This window comes from Elephantulus edwardii, unplaced genomic scaffold (assembly GCF_000299155.1).
Source record: "Elephantulus edwardii isolate Elephantulus edwardi_28Jun2011 unplaced genomic scaffold, EleEdw1.0 scaffold00105, whole genome shotgun sequence".
Lineage (NCBI taxonomy): Eukaryota > Metazoa > Chordata > Mammalia > Macroscelidea > Macroscelididae > Elephantulus > Elephantulus edwardii.
In genome coordinates, this window is record NW_006399855.1 from 1,494,088 (window position 1) to 1,503,547 (window position 9,460).

The 9,460-nt window shown below is 41.5% G+C and overlaps 1 pseudogene; it reads left to right on the forward strand.

Annotated features, from left to right (window-relative positions):
* Nucleotides 1–7,517: 7,517 nt before the first annotated feature.
* LOC102867180 lies at nucleotides 7,518–8,595 on the forward strand (annotated as a pseudogene).
* Nucleotides 8,596–9,460: the final 865 nt, after the last annotated feature.

Consider the following 9,460-nt stretch of genomic DNA (forward strand, 5'->3'; position numbering starts at 1 on the left):
GCACATAAAATCTATACTTTCATTCTTATTAAATATTCAACTCATTTGGCTTAAAGTTTTGTAGTGTTTTACCACTTCTGAACTTCAGGCTAGTAGTTGTCACGGATTGTACTGTGACTTCCCCAGAATAGGTATCTTCTTGGCCCAGCCACGAGTCTCAGTAGTTTATAAAATATACAATAAATTATTATGTAACTGACAACTCATCCACAATCAACACCCTTGATAATAGCAGTCAGAAAATCAGTATTATTCAGGGAAAGTTTGCAGTCAGATACCTCTCTAAATTATTCAGGAATGATGATAGTAGTTTGAGAACTAAGTTGCATCTGATTCAGGACATGGTCTTTCTTACCACTTTCTATGCATGCGAAAGCTGGCCAATGAATAAGGATGACAGAAGAACTGAGGCCGTTGAGTTGTGGTGTTGGAGAAGAGTACTTAACATCTCATGGACCAAAAGAACAAACACATATGTCTTGGAGAAACTTCAGCCAGAGTGCTCTTTTGAGGTAAAAAAGCATTGGGCATGTTGCTAGGAGAGGCTATTCCTTGGAGAGGGACATCATGCTTCGAAAGGTGGAAGGATAGCTAAGGAGAAGAAGATCTTTAACCAGCTGGATTGACACAGTGACTGCCACAATGGGCTCCTGTGTGTCAGGAAGTGTGAGGATGGACAGAATAGAACAGGGTTCAGATCTATTGTTCATAGGGTCACGATGGGTCATACTCAACTTGACAGGACCTAACAACAACAATAACTTATTCTGACAATTACATAATGAGGCAGTCAGTTTTCTATGATGTGACATGATGGATTACTTGTAAGGGAATTAAGTAGGGTGAGATGCAACAGGATCACAGCCCTGGTGTGATGTAAGGGGAGATTTCCTGGGGTATAACTTGAATCTTGTTTTATCTCACAAAAGATAAAGGGACAGAAAAGCAAGCACCGAAGGAGGGCCCTAATTACCACCATGAAAGAAGAGCCAGGAGTGGAGCTTATTATCCCACCCAGCAAACAAAGACTTGAGAACATGGTTGTTGTTGTTCTGTGCTGTCGAGTCGCCTTGCTACTCATAATGAGAACATGGTACATTTTAAAATACGCTTAGTAATAATGGACCTTTAAACAACACACATTTTATACAAACTCTCTAAATAATGAATAACTAGATGCTATTGAATTTAGAAATACAGATATCCATGGTGAAACTCTTCAAAGCAGTCAGTCTAATAAACTATGTAGCTTACCACTGAACTAATAGGCAAGAATATGATAAATGGAGAAAAGATTCAAGTTGTCAATGAATTTATTTTACCTGGATTCAAAACTAATATCCATGGTAGTAGCAGTAAAAAATCAAAAGACATGTTACATTGGAGAAATTGGCTGCCAAAGACCTCCTCAAAGTACTAAAGAGTGAACTGGGGTAGGGGGAAGAGAAACAGAAGGAGTAAAATGTGCAACAATGATGAGTGACAATCTCACTTCTCTGTAAATGTTAATTAAAATCACAATTAAAATAGAATTTTTTTTTAAAGAAAAGTACTAAAGAACAACAATGCCAGTTTAAAGACAAAGATGAACCTGACAAGCCATGGCATTCTCAATTGTTTCCTAAGCACATAAGAAGTGGACAATGAATAAGGGTGACAGAAGAATCAATGCCTCTGAATTGTAGTGTTGGCAAAGAGTGTTAAATATCCCACGGACTGCCAAAGAACAAAGAAATCTGTCATGGAAGAAACGCAACCAAGAGGCTCCTTAGAAGTAAGGATGGTAAAACTTTGTCTCACACACTTTGGACATATTGTCAAGAGAGGATACTCTTTGAAAAAAGACATCATATTGAGAAAGCTGAAAAGTCAGAGAAAGAGAGGAAAACCCTCAACAAGATGGACTGGCACAGTCATTTTAAGAACGTATTCAAGCATGTCAGAGATCATAAGGATGGCACAGAACCAGGCAAGTTTCAGAACCATTGTTCATATGTCGCTGTCAATCATAATCAACTCGATGGCATATTACAACAACATATGGGTCGAATATAGACAAACACAGAGGACATACTAAGTAGATTTAATGACAGGGCTGCTGACAAATGTAAAAGCGAAGCTAAGTACAAGCATGCCAGCTCTACCTGTGGGACCCTTGAGTTGCTGGAGTCAGGATAAGGGGGGATAGGTTATGCAGAGAAATCAAGATAGTTCTTAAGATTCTTCCTGATCCGCAGATGATCCCTTCCCGCTGATTCAGCTCTAATCCATTCCTGAACTAAGTAATTCATTGTGCTAAGGAAAAAGAAGGTGGGGTACTAAGCCTTTTCCAAACATAAGATTAAAGATGGGGAAAGAAAACACTGATTCATCCCTACGCAAAGAAGGAACCCAGAGGAAATACCTAACTCTGTGGGGAAACGTCTGGTATTTTGCTACAGGTTTCAGCAGTAAGAAGAGCACACACAGAGTGCTTGGAGATGGTCATTTTACCATGTTATTTTAGAGGCTATCCCTCTTTCTCATGTTGTTATAATTTTAAAAGTTCTTTTGCTACAGTAAAATGATCATATTTAGATTTTAACAAAATAATTCTGATGAAAGAATATAGGCAAACTAACCTGTATCCTCCAGAAAGTAGGGTTTGTAAGGGAGAGATGATGAAACTTTCAGTATCTCTTTATAGCCTCACAATGTCTATCTGGTTTGATCTTCTTCCAAAGAGTAAAGAACTAGTAAGAGACTCTTTTGTTACAGCTTCTTGTTCCGTTGTTGTTTGGTGCTGATTCTATAATTGGGACCTTGCCCTATTATTCTGCACCATCCTATTTCTACCTTATTCAAGTTCATTGTTGTGGCCACTGCGTCAGTTCATCTTGTTGAAGGTCTTCCTCTTTTTCACTGACCCTCCACCTTTCCCAGCATGATGTCTTTTCCAAGAACTGGCCCCTCCTGACAACATGACCAAAGTATGTGAGATGAAGTTTTACCATCTTTGCCTCTCAGGAGCACACTGATAGCACTTCCTTATTAGCTCCTTTGAGCTAAAATACAGATAAGGCTGCACTTCCTTATCAGTTCCTTAGTAGCTAAACATAAAGAATTCCATAGGAAGCCCACTGTGTAGAAAGCATAACTTTCTGAAGGTCCAAGGCAAGGGCAGGGGAGCAAATTCCATCTTTGGCCCTGACTTTTCCTGTTCATGGGGGTAAAGAAGTGTGAGACAAGAATTTGACCTCTCCAAAGTACTGAAGAGCAATGGTGTGACTCTGGAGACTAAGGTGCATCTGATACAGGCCATGGTCTTTGCTATCACTTGTTATGCATCAGAGAGTTGGACAATGACTAGGGAAGAAAGAAGAATTGATGCCTTTGAGCTGTGGTGCTGGAGAAGAGTATTGCGAATACCATGGACTGCTAGGGAAACAAATTCATCCTGGAGAGTGTTAAACCAAGCTGCTCCTTGGAGGCAAGGATTCTGAGGCTTCGTCTGACATACTTTGGACATGTTGTAAAAAGGGACTGGTCCTTGGAGAGGGACATCATGCTTGGGAGGGTGGAGGGACGGCATAGGAGGGGAAGACCTTCTATGAGGTGGATTGATTCAGTGACTGGGGTAATTGGGGTGGGTGTGTCAGAGGCAGTGAGATTGGCATAGGACAGAGCAGGGTTTAGGGATGTTGTACACAGGGTCGCTATGAGTTGCCAGCAACTCGATGGGACATAACAACAACAACCACAACTGTAATGACTATGGTTATATATCAACAAAGGTCGTTACCATGCCTTTTCCAGTCAAGGATTCCTATTTTGGCTTTCAAATAATTCACACTATAAAACGTAAGAGTAGGGTCAGATAAGATTGAGACAGTCCCATAAATGAAGATGTTGACTTCTACCAAGGAAACGGAATGTGTTTCACAAAGAGATCATGACAAGCCTAGCACTACACAGAAATGGAAACACACACCATGCATGTGTATTATTATTTTCCATTTCCTATTTGTTTTTCACTATTTACTAGTAATATCCTTTTTGGGGGATAAAGTGTAGTTTACCAGTTGAGCAAAGAGTCCATGAACAAGGTCATGACTAGACTGGTCTTAGTAAATCTACACTGGCTACACATAACTAGTCAAGAGGACAGCAGTACCCAAATTGTAGGTCTTGGAATTCTGGTGAGGCTGGAGTGGGTAGGAATGTGAACATCCTGAAGTCAGTGTGCTAGAGATAATAGTGTGAGTAGCTTCTTTTCATCATCTTTCCCTGTACATTCCAGAATAACATTTTTAATGACCCAGCTGGTATAAATTTCTGATTTTGCCAAACCCCAGAGTTGAATTTTGCTAGTCAGAGAGCCATGCCTAGGCACAACGGCTTTCAACAGCATAAGCTTTGGATTTCTTCCTGACTCCACCTTCTTGCAGTATTCAGAATCAATCACCTGACAAGCTCTATAGATTCTTCCTTAGCAGAGTCTTTTTGTCCACTTACTTTCAAGTTCTGCTCCTTCTTTTAAGCCTATGCTCTATCAACATTGCAACAGTCATCTAACTGGTTTCTTGGTTTGTTTGTGGGGTTTTAATAGTATACCTTTATTTCCTTATTTTAAAATTTTTCTTATATAGAATACTTAAAATATATAATATTTTTTATAAATTTTTATAAATTATAATATTTATAATTTTTCTTTCTATTTCTCACATTTTTACATTTATTTTGTACATTTTCTTTTCTCCCTCCTCTCCCCTTTCCCCAACCCACCCTGCAGTGCACCCCTTGTTCCAGATTGCTGTCATATATGTAATGCCAAATCATGTATTTCTTTCAGACAGTTTTCCCCCTCATCTGTTCTAATGCAGTGTTTATTATCTATCCACTCTTTTTCCATTCTCTCTTCAACACTCTCCCCCTCACCTGTCTTATTTTAGAACAGCGGTATTAGGCAGTATTTGTCATTTTGTGACTGGGATATTTCACTCTGCTTAATGTCCTCCAGGCTACCCCATGTTGTGTAATATTTTATGAGTTCACTGTTTTTTAATGCTGCATAACACTCCATTGTGTGAATGCACCATAGTTTTTCTATCCTTTTGTTTGTTGATGGGCCCCTGGGTTGCTTCCATTTCTTTGCTATTGTGAATAATGCAGCAACAAACATGAGTGTGAATACCTCTGTTTGAGTGTGGCTCTGGTTTCTTTCAGGTATATTACCAGGAGTGAATTGCTGGGTCAAATGATATTTCTATTTCCAACTTTTTGAGAAAGCATCAGAGCGCCTTCCAATGTGGCTGTACCATTTCACACTCCCACCAGCATTGAATAAAAGTTCCAATCTGTCTACTATCTCTCAAGCATTGTTGTTTGCTGCCCTGTTGAACTTTGCTATTATTGCTGGGGGTCTCTTTGCTTTTATACTCTTTGCATTTTTGCTGCATTCTTATACTAGATTAATCTTAAAATCCTACTTTGATATCATAAGTTGGTTGAAAATGCCCACTTACAATAGTCTTAGAATTTCAGTTTTAGCCTATCAATACAACAAACCTGCCTGAATTTGAAATTGTATCTTCCTTTCAAGTCTGAATTTATTCTTTACAAGTCTACTGTTTTCCACAATGAACAGATCCTAGACATGAGGATAAGGTAGATGAATATGAGTTACCTTACACAAAGAAAAATAAATGTATGCTTTGATTTTTGATCCAGGATATATATCAGAAACAGTTTGAGACTCAAACCAGATCTAGTGATTATAAAGCTTGGTTATACTTATTTTTCATAGTTCCACAAATGGTTCTATCGTAATACCAACTCCAACAGAACCAATAGAGCTGAAGCTGTATGTTCAGTACCATTTTAGGCAATATGTGAGTGCAGGATTGTCAATGCTTCTTAGAAGGATTCACACAAAAGTGACAACTAAGCCAATCTCAAAAGTATATTTAACAGTTAAAGAGGCTGTCTATTTAAACAAATTGAGATGGACATGCCAAACAGAGGTAAAAAGAAATAACACAGGTATGGAAACACATGGCCTATCTGGAAATCAGTGACATAAGACCCCGTGTGTACTCACTAAGAACTTAAATTTCTAAATAGTGAAAGAGGGGAAGACCTTCAAAAAGAATGGCACAATTACTACCACAATGGTCTTAAACAAGACAGAGACTGTGAACATGGCTCAAAACAGGGCAAAGTTCTGATCTGATGTTCAGAGAGTTGCTGTGTTGTCATTGTTGACTCCATGGCACTTAATAACAATTTCTAAACAACTCTTAGAAACAATGGAAATGAGAAAATATATAGTTAAATTATAACAAAATTACTACATTTCAAATCCTGTGCTTTTCTGTTAGAAAAGAAAGAGGGTTGATATTTAATGAGACAAACATTTAACATGAATTATAAAGAGGAAGACCCTGGAGGAGATGGAGGGACTGGGCAATGGGGGTTGGTGTGTCGGAATTAGTGAGACTGGCTCACGACAGGGCAGGGTTCAGAGGTGCTGAACATAGGGTCATTATGGGTCGCAGGCAACTCAACGGCACATAACAACAATACTAAATAAAACAAAAATCCTCACTACTGATCCAATAGACAACATCATCATAGATAGTGAAAAGACTGAGACTGTCAATGCCTTCATCTTATTTGGAGTTACAATCAATAAATGTTATACCAGCAGTCAGGAAATCATGAGACATACTGCAATGGGAAAGTCTGCAGTAAGGGACCTTTGCAAATTGAGTAGCAATTACGTCATTTTGAGGACTAAGGTGGGTTTCATTCAGGCCATGGTCTTTTTTAGTTACTTGCTATACATCTGAAAGCTGGACAATGAATAAGTATGATAGAAGAAGAACTGATGGTATAGGAGAAGGGGACTGAATATTTCGTGGATTGCCAAAGAAACAGATATGCCTTGGAGGCAAAGATGACAAAGTTTCATTTTACATACTTTGGGTATGTTGCTAGAGGAGGTTATTTCTTGGAAAGGGATATCATAGTAGGAAAGGTGGAGGGAGAACAAAAGAGAGGAAGACTCTCAATCAGGTGGACTGACACTGACTGCAGCAATGGGCTTGAGTGTGTCAGCGATTGTGAGGTTGGCACAGGATAAGACCGGGTTCTGATCTGTTGTTCTCAAGGACACTCTGAGTTGTACTTGAATTGACAGCACCCAACAACACAGGGGAAACCCCAAAATACATAAAGGAGAAGGGATAGGGAAAGTAAGTTAAAAAGAATATACAATAAAGAACATAAAAAACTAATTTTTTTGAAAATACTAATAAAACTGACAAACTTAGCAGAATTCCTTTTTAAAATAGATAAGTTAGAGGGAAATAAATGAAAAAGAGGCTATAATGATAGGCATAACTAGTATTAAAAAATAAAAGGATAGGATTCTGGCCCCATGCTGACCCTGGGGGCAAGAGAAAGGGACTGCAATGAGTTACTTTGGGTGCTGGCTTAGGGTGACTTGAGAAGGCTGTGGGCACCCAAGGAGTGAAATGGAACAAGATACACATAGTGAGGAAATGAGAGACCAGGCAGTGAGGACACAAGTGACAGAAGGCATCCCCAAAGCCGAGAGGTGTACTGTGATCGGAGGCTCAGGATTTCTCGGGCAGTACATTGTAGAGCAGTTGCTGGCAAGAGTGAACGTCTTTGATATCCGGCAAATCTTTGAGAATCCCCCGGTGCAGTTCTTGGGAGACCTCTGCAGCCGCCAGGATCTGTACCCAGCCCTGCAAGGTGTGAGCACAGTTTTTCACTGTGCATCACCCCCACCATCCAGTGACAACAAGGAACTCTTTTATAGAGTGAATTACCTTGGCACCAAGAATGTCACTGACACTTGCAAAGAGGCTGGGGTTCAGAAGCTTATTTTAACCAGCAGTGCCAGTGTCGTCTTTGAGGGTGTCAACATCAAGAATGGAACAGAGAACCTGCCTTACGCCGTGAAGCCCACTGACTCTTACACAGAGACCAAGATCTTACAGGAGCAGGCTGTCCTTCGGGCCAATGATCCAGAGAGCAGCTTCCTAACTGCAGCCAACCAGCCTCATGGCATTTTCGGCCCCAGGGACCCCCAGTTGGTTCCCATCCTCATTGAGGCTGCCAGAAAGGGCAAGATGAAGTTTATGATTGGAGATGGGAAGAACTTGGTGGATTTCACTTTTGTGGAGAACGTGGTCCATGGCCACATCCTGGCCGCAGAGCACCTCTCCCAGGACTTGGCCGTGTGTGGAAAAGCCTTCCACATCACCAACGATGAGCCCATCTCTTTCTGGACGTTTTTGTCCCACGTCCTCACAGGCCTCAACTGTGAGGCCCTTATATGCCATGTCCCCTACTGGCTGGCATACTACCTGGCGCTTCTGGTGGCGCTGCTGGTGATGCTGCCATGGCCGGTGCTCGTGCTGCGGCCCACGTTCACCCCTATGTGCGTCGCACTGGCTGGCACCTACCACTACTACAGCTGCGAGAGGGCCAAAAGGCTCCTGGGCTACCGCCCTGTGGTTCCCCATGGATGAGGCCGTGGAGAAAACGGTGCAGAGCTTCCGCCATCTGCAGAGGGTCGGCTGAGGCCCCTGTGGACTGAACCAGCTAGAGTCTCTGCACTTCAGACACTTTCTGCTGGTAGCTGAGGTGGCTCCTGTGACCAGGATGGGGGCCCACATAGCACACGCCGCTTCCTTTATATGGTTCCATCTGGATTCCCAAAAGCCACAGCTTCCTATTCGGATACTTCCTAGTTTCTCAGTCTGCCACCCCCCTTTGCTGTCTCTCTCTCCCCACTCTCCTCCCTGCCCCCCATGCTGTATATGTCTCCCTCTCCCAGGTTCCTTAGTGCAAAGATCACCCTTGAAGCCACCCTTCTATTCCCCATGTCCTTGTACAAAATTGAAAGGGCTAGACGTTGCAAAGAAGAAACAGCTGAGAGAAAAAAAATGTCAGCAAGATTTCTTTTCATCCAAACCTATATGAGAATAGAAGTTTCTAGATTGTGTTTAAAGAGCCACTACCACCACCTCGCCCTAGAAAAGCCCGTTGCTGTATAGTCTGTTAGGGAGCTCTGGTGGCCTAGTGGTAAGAAGCTGTGCTGCAGCCTCAAAGGCAGACAAGCGGTTCGAATCCACCAGCTGCTCCACAGTGGAAGGCTGGGCAGCCTCCTCCCATGCAGTTCACTGCCTCTGAAAACATGCTGGAGGGTCAGCCAGGAGTTGATGGCAAACAACAATCACAAAACAGTCAATTACAACACAGTGACCTGTTAGCAGCTTTCTCGGGCTGTAAATCCAGATGGGAAAAGACTGGCCACCTTTCTCAAAAGGAGCAGCTGAAAGATTCAAACCACCAACCTTTATACATAAAGTACCACACTAGAGCTCCTTGTTCGGGGAACTACATATTAAAAACATGCTAGTAGAAAAGTGGAAGCTATCAGCAG